The sequence below is a fragment of the Gobius niger genome (genome assembly GCF_951799975.1).
Source record: "Gobius niger genome assembly, chromosome: 16".
Classification (NCBI taxonomy): Eukaryota; Metazoa; Chordata; class Actinopteri; order Gobiiformes; family Gobiidae; genus Gobius; species Gobius niger.
In genome coordinates this window covers 14,019,797-14,045,161 of record NC_136867.1, presented here as the reverse complement: position 1 = coordinate 14,045,161, position 25,365 = coordinate 14,019,797, and the positions used below count along the sequence as shown (strand labels likewise).

Below are 25,365 nucleotides of genomic sequence, written 5' to 3'. Positions count from 1 at the left end.
TTTACGCTCATTGTAGTCTTACATTATGGTGAGATGTTGACATATATTTCAAATGCATTTATGCCACTGGTCAACCAACCAACCAACCAACCACCCACCCACCAACCGACCGACCGACCGACCGACCGACCGACCGACCATATTTACACTTGATCTATAGTGGCCACGTTTTTGTGTTTGAAGATCCTTTATGGGAAACGTTGCAACAGAGCTGCAACACTTTAGAAGACAAAAGCCAAGGTGCAGGTCCCTGCAGTCATGACCATTTAAGTTTAAGATTAAGCCACCTTAAGCAGCTCTGTGCAGGGGGCTCAGGGCTGCAGCACACTCCCCTCATCTCACATATGAGGTGGGATTATGAGATTAAGAGGCCACCGGGATATCTCAGTTCACCTCAAGGTCCAAAGTCACTGTAGAAACATTACCCTAATTCACTGTCCTGTTTATGTTCATATAGCTCCCTAAATTCATACCTTGAAGTCTGACATACGTATATAGTTTCTAAATGAGACAGCTACAGATGGTATTGAAATATGGATCTGAATGCAATATGCAACCACACAATGCGTTTAGCTTATGCATATTTTTCTCCAAGGACTTTTTTGGTTTTTGCATTTGAAACAATCACACCCCTTACTTACAGTGCACTACGCGGAGAAACTCAGAGAATAAAACGTCTTTCCAAAGTGAAGCTGTCGCATTTGGAGACAGATTTCTCCGTGTGAGGATTTTCTTCAATGACGGCGCGGCTCAGGAGGTGGGCCGAGCCAGATGCATGATGGGAAGGGAGAGGTGGGTGCGGAGATGAATGTGCGAGGAGCGAGACACTGACGCTGGGTTGACAGATGCACAGATGAAAGATGGTCCAGCTGGAGACACCCCTCACCTCCGTTTAACACATACGCACACACGCAGACAGACGCAACAAGGACGCGGCATCTGCTGCTCACATGTGCAGACACTGGGGAAAATGTGTGAGCGTGTGGGTCCTGACCTGTCACCTTTCCATGTCTGATTCAGTTATATTACCGTGCTTATTATAGGGGTATTGATAATCATATATGGTGGCATCTGTGGCTGAGCGGTCAGCACTGTTGCCTCATCATAAAAGGTCAATTCATCTTCTTTCTGTCTGGAATGTGCATACTCTCCCTGTGTCTGGGTGGGGTTCCTCTTCTGCTTTCTCCCATCTATCTGAAACATGCACAAAAGGCTAATCCTTCAGTAAGTCAGGGCCAAACCTGGCTGTCGGTTGCTACCTTAACTTCAATAAGGGTTTGACATTCACATTAGCCAACTTGCCAAGCACTGGCAGATTTCTATTTTGGCTTATAACTCTTTCACTCTCTTTATCCGCAATGATTTGATATGATTTTGCATATTCACCTCATTCCAAAGCTCGCGTGGGCGCCGCCATTAATTGTGCCCCTTTTCTCCTATCTGTTAACATGGGACTGGAAAAGTCCACATAAAATCAGTTACTACACAAAAACAAAGCCGATTTTGGCTGCGCTGAAAAACGGTGCAGTGTTGACATGTTGGTGCTAATGAACATTGGCCATCAATCTACTAAACACCAGATTTGAGCGGAGAATATTTTCCCTCGTTCTCCATTTAAATGAACGGGCTTCGCGCTCGACCGGAAGTGTCTGTACAACGGAAGTGCCGAGACAACGCAAAAAGTGGCAAAAATGGGCGGGGCGGAATAAGGTGAATAAGAAAGTTTAAGTATGGCACACTTGTTCTGGGCATGAAGTTTTCTTTTAACTTATCAAAATTATGCAAACACATTTTAACTTTTTAAACTGTGGCTTGGATTAACATTGAGCAAATTTAGAAAATACTCATAATTTATTATTGTTCAAACAGGCTGTCGTCGTACTTTTACAAGAGCATAATGTTTTCAACTAGTGTCAAAAGCGTAAAAATATCCCTGGGCAATTGTGAGGGAACAAAAGAAACCAAAACATTGTGAGCTGAATACTGTTTTGATATCACCCATGCTGGTAGCTTTTTGCAAGCTCTTTAGTAAAACAGCATATGGTACAATCAAGATGACACCCAAACTCTTTACTCACGGTGTTGCTGAAATAATGAAGTCGATTCCTGCCAAATTATCATCAATACTAGTTATTGGTGAACAGAAGGGGATTTTGGCTAATGCTGACGAGTAAAAAAAACATTTCAGCTTTGCAAACCTGTTTTGATGTTGACGGTGCACGCGGCGCCACTTCTCAGATGCATGCGGAGTGGGGAGCAGTGGAAGCGGGCCACAGCTGGTGTTTGTTTTGGTGTCTACTGTGATATCAGTGTTTCTGGTGTACTCCTCTGTGTTTGTTCTGCAGGCTGGTGCTTTATTTGCATCACATCCACTTCCCCAGCTGCTGGAGGCTGTAATGAAACACATTAAGGGGAGGTGGGGTAGGGGAAGGGGGTGGACAGTGGGGGAGGTCGAGTGCTAGTGCTCTGATGGACTGGGCGGTTGGGCCAAACGCTTCCACTGCAGCAGAAGGTTTGGAGAAGTAGTCACCCGCACTTGGATGTTTTGGATGGAAATGGTTCACCTCTCTGTGCTGGGACCTAATTTCGGACCAGGAGTTCAATGATTTAGACCGGCCCCCTACTGAGTTTTAGCTCAACTCGTAGGGCGCTAGCTTTATTAGTCAAAGATTGTAGGATCGGTTCCTGCTCATGACACTTTCTCTCAACGCTAATGCCTTTCTCATTTTTTGCGGCACGTTCCCTTTTCTGTCTCCGCTCAATTGGACCGCACCTGAAACCCCTCTGATTTAGTTCAACATCAGCTGGTATCTCCCTGCCACAATGAATGAAAAGTGTGATGCAAAAGTTCTTTCTGATTTCCATCAGTATTTTTTTTATTTCTTTGATTTACATGACAAAAAAAAAAAAAACAACAACAACAAAAAACGCTTGTGTTTGTTTATTTACATCTCGAACAGCAGCCCAGACTCTGGCTGCAGCCCAGGTAACCTCTTAACCCCCACCTGATCCGAGCACATTCTCCAGTTTGGCCTAAACCAAATCTAAAAACTTAAAAAAAAGCATAAAAATAGCTAGAAAACAAGGATAAAGTGTGATTAAAAAATTACACAAAAATGAGATAAAAGCAGCTAAAAAGTCACAAAAATGACCAAATAATTGCAAAAAAGCAACACAAAAAGTGACAAAAACATGACAAAAAAGCAACGAAAAATGTCAAAAATACTATGAAAATCGTACATCAGTTTTGTAGGTCTTAGCTTTCAAATCAGGCATTAACCTGGCAAATAGGCTGTAAGCGCCAGTCAAGAAGCTTGACTGGCTTGACACCTTCATATAGTAATAGTGTATTTAAAATGAAAGGAACACATGACGCTTTCATGCAGTTTTGAGCCCGTCAGTGAAAAAATCTGTGTCTGCTTGTAGTATATCCTGCGACTATAGCAGCCACTGACCACACCTCGGTTATGCAACGCAGAGCTATTGCCAGTGACTGTGTGGGAGTGACCATATTGTGTTGTGTTACTACAGTGTGGGTTTGAGTCGGAGAGGCTCGTGTTGCTAATTAGCCTTACTCATCTGCCTCTTCACCATATGCTCCAACGGTACCACTTTGAAGCACTGTCCTCTTTACGTTCAGTTGAGGAATGCAGAGCGGGGAACCTGCATATAAAGCGTATCACACTCTAGAATACGAGAATCTGAGGGAGACGAGGAGCACGTTGAAAGTCACAAGGGGCAGCACAGGAGCCAGAAGTATGTCAAACTTCTTGCGCGCTCGGAGGAGAATTTCTAAATCAGGAGTATGTCAACCATGTGGAAAAACTTGCATCCACGTTCGAGGGAGAGTGATGGGCTCCGCTCCGGCTGTGCTTTGATAAAACACCTGCTGTCCGGCTACAGCACTGCACATATATCTCTGTCTCAACTTCAGACAGCCCATGGATCCTGGACTCTCAGAACGACTGCTGTTGACGGCCCCATGTGTTATTCCCATCCAAGTCATTGGAGCTTTAAGTAATGTGTTCAGATGCTTCAGTTGAGTTCAGGCATTGCATGCTCACAAAACTTCATAATGGTGTAGTGAGTAGGATTACTTGCAGGACATGGGGACATTTTGTCTTAAAGTTTATGGAGTAATTTGTCCATTGTGAAGATTGTTCAGAGTTTGACAATGGCATTTTGGTTTGTGTTTCACTTCATTTATGCATTGTTGATGCATTGTTTAAAGTGTTATAGCACATGTCCATAGGGGGCTTTTAGGTATCAAAGACTAAACACAAGGTGAATTTTTTATTGATATTTTCCTATAAAAGATTTGCATTTAAGAGTGTTTGTTACAGCCTTGAACACGACACACAACTTAATACCAAGAAATCAGAGTTTTGTTGATCATCTTTTAAATTCAATTCAATTCATCTTTTTTATTTGAGCATCTGAGTTCCACAAAGTTATACATTGGAACAGAGTTCAGCACAGATACACGAGTAGGTGAAAAGCTAAATAGATAAATAGATAACGTGGATATGATGCTCAAAAGGAGTAGGCAGAAGCTTAAGCTTGTAAGCGCCTATCCCCTTTTGTACTTAAGATATAGATACATTCATTTACTATGCAACAAGGTTACAATAACACAGATTATTAAACTAGATAAGGCACATTTTACACATGTGAACGCCTTTGGGCCGATTTGAGCCACTGCTTGAGTGTTAATGTTTTAGTCTTACGGTCATGGTTCAGGTTTTTTTTTCCATGAATATAGCATCGATCCAGCTTTTTTGCTACCGATACTGGAATGTGAGTATCTGCCGATATTCGATATTTACCAAGAGACTTTCGAAAAAAATGTCTTTCTCTGAGTGAAGAATTTAATTGACTCTTTTCTCCATTTTAAGATCAATAAAGTTATATTTTATTGTCTTGATAATACAGATCAATAATCAATAATATCTATTAATAAACTCAATAAATTTAACAAGGATCAGTGGACTTTTCTACACTAAATATCTTTGGGTATATGACAGGCCTTAGGCTACATTAATATAAACAACTCACATAAAGTGATCTGATCATTACAAACATGTTAGAGTTAGAGTTATGTTAGATTTCTTTATTAGTCTACTTTAGGTATTTCTATCATAGTTTCTGACCCAGCCTTGATTAGTTTTCGTTAACATCAGCGTTATCTCCCGCTAGCTTTAGCATACTGATGCTAACCATGTACTTTTGCAGTGGTTGAATTCCCCTGGTTCTCCCTTTTAAAATGATATAATGCCCATATTCACTTAGATTTAGGTGATAAAAGTTGTGTTTTTAAGGTGCTGAGAGCCAAAACTGGAATTGGTTCAGTATCAGATATTTGTAGCCGATACCAGATATCATATTTTTTCCAGTATCGGCTCCAATATCCGATAGGCTACCAGTATTGGATCGGTGCATCCCTAAATATAGCCCATATGCTAGTTGAAAGTACATCTAACTAATTAACAGGCTCAGGCATAAGATCTAAACTCTACCTGGAGGCCATTAGCGAGGGTAAAAATCTGTTAATTATTCACATCCTTGTATAGGCTGCAAGGTTCAAAGCGTGTGAAAGTAGTGTCCGGAAATTACAGTATTATGTCATCGTGTATTTCGGACTATACATAGATTCCAGTCACATTACTTTTTCCCTTTTATGGACGCCATTTTGTGGAGTTTCGACCATTCCAAAGATCAAATATTGGTTTTGAATTGGGGATTACAGTGGTAACGGTCTTAATCCATTGAAATCCATTGATAATAGATTGGTAATAACTGTGTGTATGTGTCTCCATTTTGCAAAAGAATACTGACAAAGCTTGTAAATAATGATAAAAAAGATCTTACGAGAGCAGAAATCCAAATCAGCAGAATGGCTCTCAGATGGTGCTCTCTTTCCACTGACCTGCTTCAATAATTCAAACGAGCGACTTGCCCGCTGGAACGCAATGGGCTCTGTCAAGTGTTCCACGCAAACACACCCACATAGCCGGCATAAGGCAACACTGTATATTATTACGAAGCGAAGCTGCAGAGGCTGAGCAGATTAGACTTACAGAGGGATACTGGGCATTTAGTGTCATTCAGTGAGCCTGGTCTCTGTGCGGATCGGGCACATTTGCATAAGCCCTTATATCTAATGCAAATGGGACAATTGACTTATGATCTGTACAGCGGTGGGATCTGGGTTCATAGCGATGAGGATGTGCAACTTGTTTCTCCTGTAGGTGTAATATCTCCTGCAACATTCTTCAACTGTCGTGACCAAATGCTTGTAATATTCAATATGTTGTCCCTTTTCTTACATCATTATAGTGTCCCATCGACCCCAAAAGTATGCACAGTTGGCTAATCCTCCAAAATGATCCTGGACTTAGAGATGGGTCTTGATTCTGACTGGTTTCCCTAAGGCACTTTTTGAAGGATAGGACTAACACAGAGGAAAAAGTTCCCTACAACATTAACAGTGACAAATACAAACATGTTTGCCGCGTCCTTCACTTGATGCAGAAACAAAGAAACATACAAGGCGCAGACAACAGGCAAAACAAAACTTTCCTTGAGTTCAATGAGTTGTGAAAATGCTTCAAAGCTTTGCAGTGGTGGAACAATAAAGGCTTGCAGAGTCTTTGTATTAGGCTGGTTCACGCTGAGATGAAACAACCACACAGCTGCAGCGCAGGAGTACTGGCTCATAAGCACATTCCTCTAATAAGCATTTACTTTTTTTTAAATGAGAATTATTACTGTGGTAACATCTGTGACAACTTCTCACAATGAGACATGACATGAGACTTGAGATTTTTTTATGCCGTTTTTTGTCTGTTTTGGCCTTTCCTTTTCACTTTTCAGTGGCGAAGGAGGAAAAGTAGCTTCATTCAGCTAACATGGCTACACGTCTGGTTAATGCTGATTCCTGTGGAGTTGTCCAAATTGGTATTTCTTTTCTTTTTCTTCTTCATTTGAAGGTGTGGCTCGATTCATGATGGCCTGTAGTATTTATTTTAATTCAAACTACACAGCATGTTAGTTACATAATATGAATTTAGTTGGAATGATTGATATTTATTTGGGAATCTAACCCACAACCGTCTTGATAAGCTGCACATGTTTGTATTACACATTACTGTTTAAAAAATGTAGCTGAGTTACAATACTTTGAGTTACTTTTGGCAAAATATAAACTGACAGTGTCCAACTTGATTTTGTGTTGCATTTTATTTGGGGGGGATTTTGTCATTTTTTCTTTCATACATCAATACAAACCATTTAAATGCTCTTGTATGCTCTTGAGTTACTTGAAATGTACTGACTAATATATTCTTGTATTTTGTCCAAGTAATATGTTATATTCCTTAGTTAGCCTGCTGAAAAACGTAATGTATTTTTGTAACTCGTTACTTTTGTAATACAAAATAAGCGGCGGCAGGACGAAACCCTCCCCAACTGTACACCCCGACAATCTGCCATCTTGCATCTTTCCACTGAGTTTGAAACTAAATTACTTATCACATTAGAGACTTGACTGATCTACTTCCTGTCTGGTGCAATGTCAGGGGAACTTGTGCATACTCCTCACGACGTGCACTCTAAAACAAAGAACAAACACGCATCAGAATTCCCTCCCCGGCCTAGTTATGGAGTTGGGAGTTACATAAGGCATTGAATAATTGAAAGTAATTATTTTTAGGAGACGTTTTTCCGTGGATGGAATATTGTTGTTGCAGGTGGTGGGGAATCTTCAAAGCCTTTTTCTTTTCTTTCTTTTTTTTTCTCCTTCATCCCAAGCTCATCAGAGAAGCGAAATGTTGAGCGAACTTGTTATGGCGTTTTCACCCCGGGTACCCCAGCCTCATTAAAACTATAAGCACGCAGGGCAAACAGCAAAAATAAGCCCAAGTAAACGCATCCCCACCCGCGGGACGCCGACTCATTAGCCTGCACCGGTTGGTTTTACTTTGGGAAACTATTGACCTACAGTTCATACTATAAGGCTATTGTCTGCTGCAGTGCCTCTGGAGTGCATCAAAGTTTAATGGGAGAAGCTTGATGATGTAGCAAATATCATGTTGTTTTGAAATAACGTTGACAGGCCAAGTCCCTGAACCCCTTTGCGTGAAGTGAGATCCTGAATAAATGCATTGATAGTTCTGGCTGTGCACAAATATGAAAAAATAAAGATGTTACATAACAGCTTTGGTTTAGATAGAAGATGGGCTCGTGGTGGTATGTCTGACTCAGGGCGAATTTCAACGTTTTTAAATATGTCAGTTGTACAAGAATTATAGTCAAAGGTTGTTCAAAAACCTCGAACCTTGTTTCGAGACAAAACATCTTGGACTCTGTGCTTAACTTCAAATCATAACAACGCTGCCCAAGAAGTGACTTCCTGTTTTGATCCAGCACACCAAAATAAAAGCATCTTATTTATTAGTTCAGCAGTTTACTAGTTCAACTTTCTTTTTGCCTAACTATTAACAGACCAAACACTTAAAATGTGTGTATTTAATTATATTCTTGTAATGTTGCAAGTACCTGCTGAACTAATCAATGAGACGAACTGTGTGCTTTTATTTTGGTGTGCTGGATCGAAACAGGAAGTCACTTCTTGGGCTGCGGTTTTGAAGTTATGCACAGAGTCAATTGCCAGAACCGAGCGCATTTTCTCCAGATTGACTTTACCTACATGTCAAAGCTTCTCGACTGGAGACCAACAGTGTAACGCCTCATTTGAAACCTAAAACCTACAAAAGTGATTGTAACTTTTTGTCAAATGGTCACTGCGTTTTTGTCACATTTTTTAAGTGTTTAGGTCTCTTTTTGTCATGTTTTTATCGCTTTTCTGCCGTGTTTTCATCATGTTTTTATCGCTTTTTTGTCACACTTTTGTCGCGTTTTCATCCTCGTCACTTTTGTAGGCATTTTTTTTTTTTTTTAAGCTTTTAAGTGCTGGGTTCAGGTGGGGGTTAAGAGGTAAAAACATGCATGCTAAGGAAGGGGTCTGCAATCTTCAAAACATCAAAAGAGCCACTTGCTTTCAGTCTTTTAAACCAAATGAAAGTCTCACAAAGTATACAGCATATTGATGAGTATATTAAAGTATATTGTGAACAACTGGACTTGCAGTTTTTTGACAGATGACAACTTAAAAGGAAAAAATTTGATACAAAATCTCTGAAAGTGTATAGATTGTATTAGAAGGAAGTGTATGCGGATCTCGAGGGTTCTTCCCTGTGAATTTCTAACAAATAATGTATCAACTCACCGCCTTCATTCTGGCTCAGATGTTGCCGAATTCTATTGCAGCTCATCACACAAATACACTTTCCTGTGTTTCCCCCCATGAAAGATCAAAAGGCTTTAAATAAGTCACTTGGTAAGGCACATGGAAAGTTAGCTTTGGGCGAAGCATGCGGTCTCGGTCTTGACGATGGCTGGCTGCAGATGCTCGGTGTCCTTGTCAAGTGTAAAGGGTGTGGTCCTGCATATTAACATCACTCAATCTTTTCACTCGGGCGACTGGCAGATCTGCTGACAAAGACTCCATTCTACTGCAGTAAACCTGTGGCGACGGTCTTTGTGTTTCCACAAGGTCACTGGCAGCACCGGGAATTCAGTGTTTTTGATACTTTCCCTGCTAAAGGCTTTTCACTTAAAAGTTGGTATAGTGCTAATATTTAATCATATATGCTGTGAAAGCCATTTGAGAATATTCTTAAGTACATTTTTCTCAACATTTTCTAGCTCAGAGCAGAATATAACGTTAGTTCCAGGGATAAAACAAATTGTCCAGGAATCGTATATTTTAAACTGTGCTCTTTCGTCAATGCAGCACTGAACAACGTGAGGAAGTCGGTCGACTGCGTATCTGGTCATACATGTATATGATAACATGGACAGGAGTACAGGACTGCCATAGAGGGTATGAATTATAAATGTGCACAGGGATTTTCTTACGTCGAACATGCAGGCAGAGTACGCGTGTGGACTATATGAGACATTGCTTTGCTATGCTTTTCAGGACAATGCAGTGTCTTATTGAAAAAAAAAAAAATCAATTGCACATTTCAGACGTTCTTTACTTGATCAACATCCGCCAGAAGTTCCAGTTAAAGCCCGACTGGTGTGGAACAAGTTTAGACCAGATTTAACCAAACAATGTTGCGAAGTCAATTATTAGACATCGCAACTCCCACCTCAGTGTCATGTGATCCCTTATCCTGACCTCCATTCACTTGAGAACACTTATTGCACATGCCACACAATAGACTAGTTTAATTATTATTATGGTTTTAGTCCCCAATCTGCATCTCCATATTCTGCAGAGGTGCACATTCTGTGTGTGGAAACGTTCCGTGCATTTGCGGAAACCATTTGTGCTGCTCGAGGCACTTTCTCCTCATTGGCTGCATGCAATAAGTCTTTGTGTGCATGCCCCGATCTTGCTGATACCAGACACCCAAATAGCCCGCACTATTGATGTGCAAACAGTGTGTAAATCTCTACTCCCTGCATGCATGCGGCTCTGTATCTCTTCCCCCAATCTGCATTCCCTGCGTTCGCGCCGGCGTTTTTAACCCTTCCCGGCCCTCGGTTCTCACAGTGCCTCGTTTTGATCCCTTCGCCACCCACGCTTCCTCCCTCACCCGCCATCCTGCTGCCTCAGCTGGTACAGAAGCCGCCTTTGTTTCTCGCCTTTGATGGAGGCGAGCTGGAAAGGGCGGTAGGAGCCACGCAGAAGACACAGGACAGAGGAAGGGGGGGGGTGAAGCCGCATTGGGAAATAATAGGAAGGAGAGGAAAGGAGGAGAGAGGGATTAGGAATCAAGGAAGGGCGAATCTGCGGATCAATGCGCGGGGTTGTTGCAGTCATTGATATCCAGTAACATACTTCCTGTGCATGGGAGAGAGTCTTAACCAAGCACACTTCAACTTGTTTACTGCGGCAATGACTGTTGTTCTAGCCGAAGGTCAACCATGCTTTGTATTGATCAGCCCGAACATTTAAACCAAGTCTTCAGTGTCATACGAGAACCCAAAGAGAAGAGAGTGGAGACCTACCCGATGGTGTACAGTGTGTCCTTGTAAATGAAGTGAATAATCTGTATTTGTTTTGCTCTTTTTTGCAGTGAAGACAGAGACCTGGTTCCACAACTCCATGCCTGTCCATGATGATATAGCCATGGTATCATGTGAATACTGAAGCACGGGGCTATCACTGCATCTCCAAAGGTATGACGGACTCTAGATGATGATGAGTTTTGTCTTCTTTAATCACACGTTGATCAGTAAGGAGCACTGATGAGATTGAATTGCGATACCTGATGTTGTGACCAAATGCAGGACCTGTGCATATCGTGAAACACATAATTATTGCTTGCAAATGTTTGGTTTGACACACCCATGCACCACCAGATAAGCTCAACATAAGTGAGAGGGAATAAGCCATTCTTCGCACTGCACAAGGTCACCTCCAGTTCCACCTTGTTTGTCGATATATCCCGACAAAGGAAGCAGTTGTGAACCAAGGCCTTCACATACCCAGACAATGATCTGTAAAATATGCCAAGGCAACGTTCCCCTGCCCTTCTACCGGAGATGTGCTGAGGGCAAGACGCACTGCTCCGAGCAAATATGTTGTGTTTTCATTTCACTCCAGCAAAGTTCATTTGTAAACAAAATACATTTGGATGAGATTAAATGTCTGCCAATGAGTGTTATCTCTGGCTCCTGTACTGACGATGAGTTAACTGCTCAAAACAACCAGACTGTGGCGTACATTTCATCCATACTCTCATAAAACAACCAGAACAATAAGCTTCTACAACAACTTTTGGAGTCAGACTCCATCTTATCCTGAAAGTGCAATTTCTATCATACTTTCACACCAGCTCAACTGAACAACCATGAACTTAGTATCATGGTTGCTCTGCTTTCCTTTGCCATGAATTTGTCACCGTTTGGATAACATTACAACAATTTAGCATAATACCATTTCTAAAAAGGAGTACACAGAAATCTATTTGTGAAGTTGATAACAAGTGTGCGAGTAGCTGCTAATTTAGCATTGAATTGTCCAAGAACTCAGCACAAAGGCAATTATGATAATCCAATTATATAAGAAGTTCCATTGTGCGCTTATAAATGAACAGTAATTCTGCTTTTGGTAAATTACTGTAATAGGGATTTGCTATTGTTCTTTCGATTGTCGCAGCGTCTAAATCTGAACATCACTTTTCGCCACCGCTGCTTCATTTACCACATTCTAACATTAAGGCAATTGAGTTAACTTCGGAGAAAGGAATGTAATGAACATCCATGATTGGCCTCATTGTCGCTTTTACCTGAGCTGACCTGGAGTTAGAAACACAAGAACTTGATTAGGCCCTCAAGAAGCCAAATCTTCACAGAAACCCGGATAGAGCCACTTTACCTGCCTGTGAGTTTGCTATGGAAATGGGAATGGAAACCAGGCTATCCAGTTCAGGCTTAAGAAAGCAGGATGCCATCTGTTCGCCAGTGTAACTGAACCAGACCTTTTCATCCAATTGAATGTGGTACGCTTTTAATCACACTGACCTCTCTTCCATTGGGATCCAAACATCTATATCTTTTTCTACTGCCCGCAATGTTGCTTCATACCTGGATTCAGAAAGACACGTTAGCTTTGAAGATCATCAGTTCATTTTCTAGTCTTGCCGTGTATTTGTTTATACTTATTCAGCCAAAGTCAATATGGAGGGATCAGTGGAAGCAAGCTTGTGTGCATACATGTGTGCTCAGGGTGTATAATTGAGTGAACATCCGTGACATGACCGCAGGCAGTGGAGAAATCAGCTCGGACCGTAACAAATCCTGTACATGCACATAAAGGCTGTGTACCAAGATATAATCATATCCCTCCAGGTCTTCTTTGCAAGCCATCCATATGGTTTGGCTCACTCTTATAGAAGCTCTTTATTTAACTTAGCTTTGAACCCTGCTTGCCCCTGTGATTTATTGACTACATTCATTTTCTGTGGCAGTTTCATTTCCTTGAAATCTTAAAGTTGCACTATGCAACTTTTGAAGTGAAAAAAAAAACACATCTTCTATATTCTCTCATATTTGTGGACATTTGACCTTTTAGTGACTCAGTGGCATCAAGGGTGCAGCTTAGCACCTTTGCTTTCCCTCACAGTGAACTTTATGACGCTTCAGGATCAATCGTTTTTTGGGGTTCGTACCAGAAATTAGCGAGAAACCCAAAAACAATTCGCTCACAAGAACCACAACCTCAGGTATGATGTATGAAAAGATGTTTATTTTAGAACGTTGGCGTTGTCGTTTTGGGGCTTCAGATAGGGAAGCTCACGGGCTCTCATCCCCTATCTGTAGAAATAGCAGAAAATATTAGAAGAAGGGAGGGAGGGTGGGGCCGGAAACTCCGAACGAGAGGACGAGGTTAGTAGTCGGGGGGCTTAAATAGGCCGGCGGGCGGAAGAGGCGTATAGGAGGTGTGGTCCGGCTCTCGAACCTAGATAAATATAAATACTTATCTCCATTTCGCTCACAAGAACCACAACCTCAGGTATGATGTATGAAAAGATGTTTATTTTAGAACGTTGGCGTTGTCGTTTTGGGGCTTCAGATAGGGAAGCTCACGGGCTCTCATCCCCAAAGAAGTCTAAGAGAGAAGCGTGGAATGAGCTTCCTGTAGATCGCCAAGGTTGTGGCGTGTGTAGACCTCGTATGCTGTGGATGACCAACGGACTAAGATCTTGATTAGGCGGTCGGGCACGCCTCGGCTGGCACCCACGTGAGGAAGCCTAGCCGATCTGTGCACGAGGGAAGGCGGGGCAAACTCGGAGCAACGAAGAAAGCCGAAGAAAGCCAGCAAGAACATGGACTCGAGCGTGCGCGATATGTGCGGGGGCAGCACGTTAGAGCGGATAGAAGCTAAGCATCGCCCAAGCAGGTCCGACGTGAGAGGGAGTTGGCGGCGGGTAGCTTGTGGAGCTTGCCGCTGTAAGCCTTTAAGGACCTGACTCACCTGGTAGAGGATAGATGCCGAAAGAGGCATGCCAGTTAGTGCTTTAGCGAAGAAGCCGATTCCACTAAGGTATGCCTTAATCGTGCCAATGGAGAGTGATTGATGAGCAAAAGCGTGGGAGACGAAACTTGTTAGAGTGAGGACGTCTAGGAGGGGAACGGCAACCCATAGTGCTCATGGAAGGAGCGAAATTTAACCCTGGCGGTTCGATAAGCTGCCTGAGTCCGGGGTGCCAGACTATCTAGGATGGCGGACTGGGAAATCCGCAGAAGGTCGGCTAGGGCTGGTCACAAGACGAGGATCGTAGCTAAGAATTGTGGCACAGGAGTCGGAAGAGGCTCTGCATAGGGGGCCAGCATCCTGAAGGTCGGAAATGCAAAACGAGAGAGGGAGTCAGCTATGCTGTTGTGGTGACCCGGAACGTGCTTGGCTCTAAGGATAAACTGGTTAGATATGGAGTGCCAAACTAAGTGACACAAGAACGGCATGATTCGCTAGGCCATGGAGCTGCGAACCATCTGCCCCGGTAGAAACCCCCAAAACCGGCTGAAGGGGCAGCGTCGGTATACAACCGGGACGTCGGCGGGACGGATATCATGTCCTGTGGAGTGAGGGAGACGACGCGGCAAGGACCAGGAGATACGAAACGAAAGCGTGACCCTGGGGAATAATCCTTATGGCGAATTCAAGTGACCTAAAAGGGACAAAAGCTGCCGCTTAGAACACGAGGGGCGACGAGGAATTAACACTGCAGGAGCGCGATGCGATCCCGGTCCTCGGTCGGAAGCGAAGCCTGGAACGCAACGGCATAGAGGGTAATGCCCAGGAACTCCAAGGAGGTGGAAGGACCCAGCGTCTTCTCCTCCGAAAGATGGACGCCGAGCGAGGCGAACACGCGGCCAGGTCTCGGGCCAGGGGGGAAGAGCTGGGCGAGGCGAGCAGGAAATCGTCCAAGAGGTGAACCAAGAAGGGAACCCGGTGCTTGTTAAGAAGGATCCAGCAAAGCGCCTCAGACAGGCAGTCGAACAGCTTGGGGCTGCTTCTGCAGCCAAAGGTCTGAGACGACCGAGGCGAAGAAGGCAACATCTGGGACAACTGAGGCGAGGGAGGCAGCGTCTGGGAACCCGGCATACCCCGGGGGCGGGGCAGCCGCGGCGTAGGACTTGGAAGGAAAGGACTGGTAACTGGACGAACCGGAGAGAGCCGGTATCCCGCAGCCTCCGAGGAAAGAGGCGCCAGCTAGCGCGGTGTAGGGGAACCCTGGCAAAACGGGAGAGGGCCCTAAGAGACCCACGCCGCGTCCTGGAGGCAGAGCCGGCATCCGGCAGGCCAAGCCTGCGCAGTGTGAAAAAGGGGGCGGGGCCTGCAACCCAGAGCCGAGGGGCAGGGCCTACGCTGTGGCGAGAAGGGACGGTGGCAGCGCGGTGGCAGCTGCAGTTGAGATGTCCGGCTGGACCGCTGGAACCGCGGCCGAAACCTGAGGCGGGGGGGGCTTCCGCTAAGACGGGCGGGCCCCAAGCGACTAGAGGCGGGGCCGACGAGGCCAGAGGCGGGGCTGACGAGGGCGGAGGCGGGGCCGACGAGGGCGGAGGCGGGGCCGACGAGGCTTCCGCTGAAACGGCGGAGCCCTGCGACTGGAGGCGGGGCCGACGAGGCCGGAGGCGGGGACGACGAGGCCGGGGGCGGAGCCCAAGTGACCGGAGGCGGGGCCGACGAGGCCGGAGGCAGGGCCGAAGTGACTGGAGGCAGGGCCGACGAGGCCGGAGGCAGGGGCGACGAGGCCGGAGGCAGGGGCGACGAGGCCGGGGCCGACGAGGCCCGGGCGGAGCCCAAGTGACTGGAGGCGAAGCCGGGGGCGGAGCCGAAGTGACTGGAGGCAGGGCCGACGAGGCCGGAGGCAGGGCCGACGAGGCCGGAGGCAGGGCCGACGAGGCCCGGGGCGGAGCCCAAGTGACTGGAGGCAGGGCCGACGAGGCCGGAGGCAGGGGCGACGAGGCCGGAGGCAGGGGCGACGAGGCCGGAGGCAGGGGCGACGAGGCCGGGGCCGACGAGGCCGACGAGGCCGGGGCCGACGAGGCCGGCGAGGCCGGGGCCGACGAGGCCCGGGCGGAGCCGAAGTGACTGGAGGCGAAGCCGGGGGCGGAGCCGAAGTGACTGGAGGCAGGGCCGACGAGGCCGGAGGCGGGGCCGACGAGGCCCGGGGCGGAGCCCAAGTGACTGGAGGCAGGGGCGACGAGGCCGGAGGCAGGGGCGACGAGGCCGGAGGCAGGGGCGACGAGGCCGGAGGCAGGGGCCGACGAGGCCGGAGGCAGGGGCCGACGAGGCCGGAGGCAGGGGCCGACGAGGCCGGAGGCAGGGGCCGACGAGGCCGGGGCCGACGAGGCCGACGGGGCCGACGAGGCCGACGAGGCCGACGAGGCCGGGGCCGACGAGGCCCGGGCGGAGCCGAAGTGACTGGAGGCGAAGCCGGGGGCGGAGCCGAAGTGACTGGAGGCAGGGCCGACGAGGCCCGGGGCGGAGCCCAAGTGACTGGAGGCAGGGCCGACGAGGCCCGGGGCGGAGCCCAAGTGACTGGAGGCGTGGCCGACGAGGCCGGGGGCGGGGCCGACGAGGCCGGGGGCGGGGCCGACGAGGCCGGGGGCGGGGCCGACGAGGCCGGGGGCGGGGCCGACGAGGCCGGGGGCGGGGCCGACGAGGCCCGGGGCGGAGCCCAAGTGACTGGAGGCAAAGCCGGGGGCGGAGCCGAAGTGACTGGAGGCGTGGCCGACGAGGCCGGAGGCGGGGCCGACGAGGCCGGGGCCGAAGTGACTGGAGACGAAGCCGGGGGCGGAGCCGAAGTGACTGGAGGCGTGGCCGACGAGGCCGGAGGCGGGGCCGACGAGGCCGGAGGCGGGGCCGACGAGGCCCGGGGCGGAGCCGAAGTGACTGGAGACGAAGCCGGGGGCGGAGCCGAAGTGATTGGAGGCGTGGCCGACGAGGCCGGAGGCGGGGCCGACGAGGCCGGGGCCCAAGCGACTGGAGGCGGGGCTGACGAGGCCGGGGCCGATGAGGCTTCCGCCGAAACGGCGGAGCCCAAGTAACAGGAGGCGGGGCCGACGAGGCCGGAGGCGGGGCCGACGAGGCCGGAGGCAGAGCCCAAGTAACAGGAGGCGGGGCCGACGAGGCAGGAGGCGGGGCCGACGAGGCCGGGGCGGAGCCCAAATGACTGGAGGCGGGGCCGACGAGGCCGGGGGCGGGGCCGAGGGCGGAGCCCAAGTGACTGGAGGCGGAGCCGACAAGGGCCGGAGGCAGGGCCGACAAGGCTTCCGCTGAAACGGCGGAGACCAAGTGATTGGAGGCGGGGCCGACGAGGCCGGGGGCGGGGCCCAAGTGACTGGAGGTGGGGCAGACGAGGCCGGGGGCGGAGTCCAAGTGACTGGAGGTGGGGCAGACGAGGCCGGGGGCGGAGTCCAAGTGACTGGAGGCGGGGCCGACGAGGCCGGAGCCCAAGTGACTGGAGGCGGGGCCGACGAGGCCGGAGGGAGGGCCGACGGGGCCGGAGGCAGGGCCGACGAGGCCGGGGGCGGGGCCGACGAGGCCGGGGGCGGAGCCCAAGTGGCTGGAGGCGGGGCCGACGAGGCCGGAGGCGATGAGGGCGGAGACGGGGCCGATGAGGCTGACGAGGCCGGGGGCGATGAGGGCGGAGACGGGGCCGATGAGGCTGACTAGGCCGGGGCGGGGCTAAAACAGCAGTGGAGTGGCTGCCGCTAAAATGGGCGGAGCCCAAGCGACTGGAGGCGGGGCTGACGAGGCCAGGACTGTTGAGTACGAAGTCAAGTCCAGAGAAGCGGTTCCAACCGGTAGCCAGCTTGGAGAACCACTGGATGAACCGGCGGGGGCAGCATGAGCCTTAGATGCAACTGACTGACGCGGCAACCCGGTGCCGAGAAAGGAAACCGAAGGCCTGAGGCCTGTCGGTAAAGCGGGCTGGAAATTAGCCGAGGTATCTGGCAAACCCGGGGCAGGCTAAAGCCTGCGCCCCCTAGAATGGCCGAAAAGTGCAGAAGGTGGACCCAGCAGAGCCCAACCTTGAGAAATAGAATGAAGAAGAGGGCAACCCGGTGCCTGAGGTAGATGCAAGAGGAATAGAGCCCGACGCAGTGCCAGGTGACGAGGCACGAGGGCCGAAAGTGAAAACAAGCTGTGAAACCATAGGCAAATCCTTGGTGAAAGGAATAGGTGGAGAGATATCTGGCAACACGCGGCCTGTAGTTGCAGCGCCAGGGGCGCTGTTGACGTGGCTCCCGGAGGGAGGCTGCGACCTGGAGAGAGGTCTACCCGGAAGTGGAAGCTCGGGAGCGGTGAACGCGAGGAGGCTGCTTGCTGGAGCCAAACAACAACCGAAACAGCGCGAGGCGGTCCGCAGCGCTCTCTGCGATCCCGCCACCGTGGTCTAGGCGCATGGCGCTTTTGACAGAGTACGAGGAGAGCTCCGAGTCGGCGGAGAGCGAGGGCTAAGCTGGCGGCTAGCCCCGGAGCTAACCCTGGAGCTTGCGCTAGAAGGAGGGGAGCCGTCATGCTGGCCTGGATGAGTGCGGCGGGGAGAACGTGCGGGAGACCTGGGATGAACGGATTGCGACGCGGCGGGGCGACGAGCCACGCCGAGGTGGAGAAGGACAGAAACGACTCCTCCGGGCAGGACGACGCCTGCCGGTAACCGGTGTCGGCGGGACCGAGTCCGAAGCGGCGCTCCCCACGGGGGAAAACTGGGTATCCGGGACTGGCTGTAAGAATTCGTCGTCCGACGGGTTGAGGGAGAGTAGATCCATACCGTGCGGAGGGGACAGCACCTGGGACTCAAACCGGAAACGGAACAGAGACGGGACGGAAGCTAGACGGCCGGAAACTCCGAACGAGAGGACGAGGTTAGTAGTCGGGGGGCTTAAATAGGCCGGCGGGCGGAAGAGGCGTATAGGAGGTGTGGTCCGGCTCTCGAACCTAGATAAATATAAATACTTATCTCCATTTGATTCTGGAGCATCATGGAGGCCACTGTGTGGGAAAGCAAAGGTGCCAAGCTGCACCTATATCTCCACTGAGTGACTACAAGGTAAAATACGTACAAATATATTTTTTTTTTCACATTAAAAGTTACATTGTGCAGCTTTAAATTGTGGTCCTAACATACATATATAAGAACCTAATAATACCTTACTCGCATGCAAACACTGGCTGTAAAAAAAAAAAGCAATGGCCTACATACACCTGGTGCTTCAATTTGGCTAGGATGGAAAAGAAAAAAGGGAAAAGGTCAGACCAAGTCTATATTAGAGCAGCAACATTCAGCATTTCAGACGAAAACGAAGTGCTTTCCCCCTGGCATGTCCTCACTTGTCCTCGGATTTTGAGGAGCATACAGTATATTATATGACAGACGAGCACGGGGAGCCTATGCTTTCTGTTTGTACCCATTATATATAGAGAGCACAGGTGGTGGTGTTTCATCTCCCACCTGTCGATCCAGCCGCTGTCAATCATCTGTAAGTGTGAAGGTACAGAAAAGACACGGGGGCCCAGGTGGAAGCTGGATAGACTGCAATTTCTCTCACTGCTTTGGGGAGAAGACTTGATAACAGTCTGAGGGGCAGATCAAACAACGGTCCGCTTTTGCTATACGTGGCACTGCTTTACGGTTCAGTCAGAGGCCACAGAGGAGTAGAACCAAGAGCCGTAATTGTTACCGCCGTCCTTTCAAATAAACACGGGGAAAAAAGAACTGCAACTTTTTTTTTCACGTTCAGCTTAGAAGGCACTGTCCCCAACTCACTCACAGATAGACGAGTGACTGTGACAGCAGTGAAAGCAGGTGAAGGAAAATGTACCGTCATTTATACACAAATGGGCTTTGAACTTTGTGTCACCCTTCGACGTCCGGCCCCACAAGGCATCCATTTGCTCCATTTAGCGCATTTCTCCCCCGGCTATTAAAACTCAAATTATACTTCCCCCCTTCTTACAGAAATAATCACGCTTTCCTCACAATAATCGTTCCCGCTGCTTCCCATCTTAGCTCTTTCCCAGCCCCTGCCGTCTACCATTAACCTCCTCCTTAACTCGATCACTGGCAGCAAAAAGGGGTGCGGGAGCTGTGATCTCCCCGGGGACACGCGTGCGCTTTTCCTGTACAGTTGAAAGGCACGGATCCCTTTGGGGGGGAGGATGGAGCTGGCTGAGGCGGGGGACAGTGTGGTGGGGGGGGGGGTAATTCCAATTCCAAGAGGCAGTGGCCGGCCGGCTTTTGAATCTGAGGGAATAATGCTTAAACCACATTGGCACGGCGGGAAAAAGGTGAGAGGAGAGGATGAAAAGGGGAGGAAATGCGAACACATCGTACAAAAGAGAAATGTAAATATAGCAGAAGCCAAAGCCCAGTGGAAAGAGTTGTATCTGTAAAGGCTAGTGGCTTTGTAGTATTCTGTTTTCATTACTTACTGAGCTGCAGTATCAGAAACCTGAAAAGGCACAGTGGAGGGAATAATAAGCAGATAGAGGCTCGCGGATAAAGAACATACAACACAGTATATTATGCCGGCAATTGATACAGAAGCTTATTGTAAACAAACTATTTCACGTTGTCTTTGGCAGAAAAGAGCTGAATGCGTGTGAAAATGCAAGGGCAAATACACTGACAAAGAGCTTGGCGCAGAAAGAAGAAAAGGCTGATCCCTCAACATGGAAAATAATAATATAGACATTATTATGGCTGCACTGATCTGATACTGATATCAAATATTGGAGCCAATACAGGAAAAAAATGAAACAATATCGGCTACAACTATCTGATACTGAACTGATACCAGTTTGGCTCTCATCGCCTTAAAAACACAACTTTCACCAACTAAATCGAAGTGAATATGGACATGTTGCATGTCATTATTTGATCACCGCGCAAAATGCCGGGGCTAGAAGTAGCATGCTAAAGCTAGTGGCAGCATGCTAATGCTAACGAGAACTAATCAAGGCTGGGTCAGAAACCAAGATAGAAATACCCAAAGTAGCCTAATGCCATCCATCCATCCATCCATCCATCCATCCATCCATCCATCCATCCATCCATCCATCCATTTTCTTCCACTTTTCCGTTGCAGGGTTGTGGATAGAAATACCTAAAGTAGTATTAGGTATTTCTAAGATATAATTATTAATCCCCCAGTATCAGTGTCAGTATCAGAAGCAAAAAAGCTGGATCTGTGCATCTCTAGACATTACAAATGATATAACAACACAATTTCAAGAAAGGCCTCATGTAATGAAATGTATGGGATAACGATACAATAACCAAGTGAACAAAACTTATTTCCACGGTAACCATATAAACAATAAAGTCAATGCTATCATGGCATCACCTGGCTAACAACAAACAAGTGAAGCCCTGCGATAAGTGCTGATAGCCACTTTGACCTTGCTTTGTTTGTTTAAAGAGGCGACAGCTCATATCTCATTGACTGCGGCTACAACTATCTGATACTGAACTGATACCAGTTTGGCTCTCATCGCCTTAAAAACACAACTTTCACCAACTAAATCGAAGTGAATATGGACATGTTGCATGTCATTATTTGATCACCGCGCAAAATGCCGGGGCTAGAAGTAGCATGCTAAAGCTAGTGGCAGCATGCTAATGCTAACGAGAACTAATCAAGGCTGGGTCAGAAACCAAGATAGAAATACCCAAAGTAGCCTAATGCCATCCATCCATCCATCCATCCATCCATCCATCCATCCATCCATCCATCCATCCATCCATCCATCCATCCATTTTCTTCCACTTTTCCGTTGCAGGGTTGTGGATAGAAATACCTAAAGTAGTATTAGGTATTTCTAAGATATAATTATTAATCCCCCAGTATCAGTGTCAGTATCAGAAGCAAAAAAGCTGGATCTGTGCATCTCTAGACATTACAAATGATATAACAACACAATTTCAAGAAAGGCCTCATGTAATGAAATGTATGGGATAACGATACAATAACCAAGTGAACAAAACTTATTTCCACGGTAACCATATAAACAATAAAGTCAATGCTATCATGGCATCACCTGGCTAACAACAAACAAGTGAAGCCCTGCGATAAGTGCTGATAGCCACTTTGACCTTGCTTTGTTTGTTTAAAGAGGCGACAGCTCATATCTCATTGACTGCGGCTGTGATTTATTAACGCCCGAGACTGAGGAGAGCCATTGTTCTGGAATACTTAAATAAATAGCTGTAATACATCAAAAGTAGTGTTTCCTGCTGTATGAGGCCATTTCTTCTTGTCTTGCAGCTTGGGCTGCCATATCTCATCCCTTTATGCCGCTACTCTTTTGGATATGCACCAAATTTCCTCTCCCATCCCACAGAAAAAGTTCCATTATTTGTGACTTCCGCTGTAGAAAATGGCGATTTCTTCTCTCACCGCAGGCGGCAGGAAATGGAGAAACAGGAACGCGAGGGCAGCCGTACTTGTTTTATTGCACAGCCCACAGGCGCGGGGACGGACACGGGCTGCTTTACGTCAACTCTGACATTCTGAATCACACAGAATCACTCGGTAATAAGCAAGGGGCTGACAGCTGCGTGAAAAGATGACTTGGATTTCAATAAACGCAAACACATTTCCCACAGCAGTTGGGGATGGACAGAAATGTAAACAGAACCTAATGCGGGGGATTGGAAATGATACACAACCGTGATTTCTTCACCGCGGAACTTATACATGGCATTTATACTGTATGTCTAAACAGTAACCTCTTCTCTTCTCAAAACAACTCTCTCTTTAATGCTTTGAATATGAGCATTCCAGGGGTTTTGCTCCTCTGAGTGCTCCATTTTCTTCCATGAACCCAAAACATTTTCTTTTTGCAAATCATTCTATCTCTTCCATACAAAAGCTACTGTATGTCTATTCATAGCCCGCTTTCACTTGTTATTCCTCTTCATTTGTGCGATTCTCCCTTTATATCTCAGTCGCTGTTTGTGTCACGTCCGTCTGCCGTCTCCATCTGTGCTGCCTTCACCTGTGACAGTGAAGTGAGCACGTCTTTATCACACCCAGAGGCCCGTGCACCCGCTGAGAGCAGCTGGTGCTCTAAATCATCTGGATGCACCGCCACGCATCGCCATAAACCACCCACGCTCATTTGGATTTCACGCATTTGTGTGTCATCGGCCCGGCACCTTTTTTAAAATATTTTTTTTACATTGTCCATCAGAAAGGGAACTTGTCACAAACGAGGGCGCCTCATTTTTAAAGAGCGCGGCGACGCCACACAGTCTGCGAGGGTAACGTGAGGACAAGTCTGGGACAAACAATGAGTAATCCGGCCTGGGTAGTTTTTTTTTTTTTTTTTTTAATGGAGACTGGCATGCGCTCGGAGCTGCTGTAAAGTCAGGATGGTTTTGAATTGATGCGAATGTAAAGGTAGACTGTGTTTGTCTCTAGAAAGAGATACACGCAGAGTCTATACCAAATCTGTAAATCACATCAGAGTCCCCCAACACCAACACACATCAAACACCGCGTTTCAGCACCTTGGAGAGCTCCGTCTGCTTCATCATGACAGTCAGCTAAATTTAAAACTGTTGGCTCATATTGGTACCCTGAAACAAATGATGTCATGTTATGTGCACATTTCTTGAGCTTTGGATTTCACATTGCAGTTGTGTGAGCGTTTTGCAGGCATGTGAGAAGGTGATGCGCTATTTTTTTTTGCTGTGAGAGCCAGATGCATTTCTTGGCTTGTACAAAAAAAAAATGTTGACAACATCTACGCACAGTGAGGCCAGATCTGATTACAAATGCGTTGGTGTGTCTTTCCTATTAGGCTTTTAATGCAGCCGTCTCGAGATGATGCATGTAATGTTCTGCACTGTGCCGTTCCCTCAGTCGCTCCCATTTTAAAAGCATGGGGTGTTTTTTTTTAGGCAGACAGATGCTATGCTTCCATCCCTAAAGCCAAACACAAGTCGGCCATTTTTGCTTCATATTATTTTTTGGTTGTGTCCCCTGAAACGCTCTCTTGTTTTTACCCATGGGGATCTGCCCTGCAACTCGCTCCTGGACACCACCCGTCTCCAGCTTCCTGTCTCTTTTAGAGAGCCTTCAAAATGAGTGTGTTCTTGTTTCCTTCTTCAAGTATTTGACAGATTCATTCCACAATCTTACTACATGTAGCGGACATACTAGTAAAATGTGTCATATTGAATCATTAGGTTGTGGGCAGGTCACTGTGTTAATTAAAGGGGCGAGATGCAATTTTGCCATTTTATACTCACTACTGCCACCTCAAGTCATACATGTAACTGCACCTTCTATATTAAGCTCGTGCATGACGGCAATTCGGACCCGAAGTAGCAACTTTTTGAGTGGAGGATTTCAGAGGCAGTCGTGGGGAATAGGTCTGGGCTCATTCTACACATTAGGACATTGCTGGAACATGTATTTTTTTGTGCTTTTCTTTTTAATGATTTATTTGAAGCACTAAAGCATGTGCACTCCGTGTGAAATGGGACAGTACGGAAACATTTCTAAGAAGCCTGCACACTCTGACGAACAATTCCGGTAACAAGTACTGCACAAGAGTGAATAATGTGAATAATTATTGAGATTTTTCTACTGATCGCAAAACATTATTTTTATTATTTTTTATTTTTTTTACACCTTGTGTTTGTTTATCTTCCCTTTGTCTTGTGGCCTTTCATAAGTGCTGATGCATGTGGAACATTTGAAGAGGAAGCGACTGCGGATACATTCGAGCGCTAATGACTGTACTCTTCTTCTGAGGAATTTCTTGTTAACTCCCTGAGTAGAAAATAAAAAAGCACCCTACGCTTTCCTAATCGTTTGTTAGTGATTGTGTTTATGCCTCTCACGCCGCTTCCTGTCTCTCTGCTTTACACATAAGCAACACTATGGTGGGTGTTGTGAGTGCCCTATGTCAACACTCGCTGGTAATAAGAGGAATATACTTAATGAGAAGAAGTTGGCTCGATGACAACATATTACTGAATTTTCTTCGCTGATTGATGAAGCTGTGTTTTTGCCCATTGTGATGAGCACGTCGCTGGGTTCATGTTATTGGATTATGTTATTTTCAAAGATTTTCCATGTATGCAGCCGCTAGATTAATTGACCGCCAACATGCGCCTGAACAGCCCCACCGACCACCGCCATTCATCATTTACTCACCACATTCAACTGACCCCCCGCCTCCTCCAAGTGTGAAGCTATGCAAAATCTCAATGAGGTAGAAATAGACGCTGGCAGGGACACACGTTTTATTTCCCTGCC

General features: G+C 47.4%; 1 protein-coding gene across 2 annotated transcripts in view; it reads left to right on the top strand.

The window, feature by feature from the left end:
* Positions 1–11,150: 11,150 nt before the first annotated feature.
* lrfn5a (leucine rich repeat and fibronectin type III domain containing 5a) overlaps positions 11,151–25,365 on the top strand; it is a gene marked incomplete at its 3' end in the record, with an annotated part of 60,434 nt that continues 46,219 nt past the window's right edge. For both annotated transcript variants that reach the window (XM_079573024.1, XM_079573025.1), the window contains exon 1: positions 11,151–11,253. The remainder of the gene's footprint in view (positions 11,254–25,365) is intronic.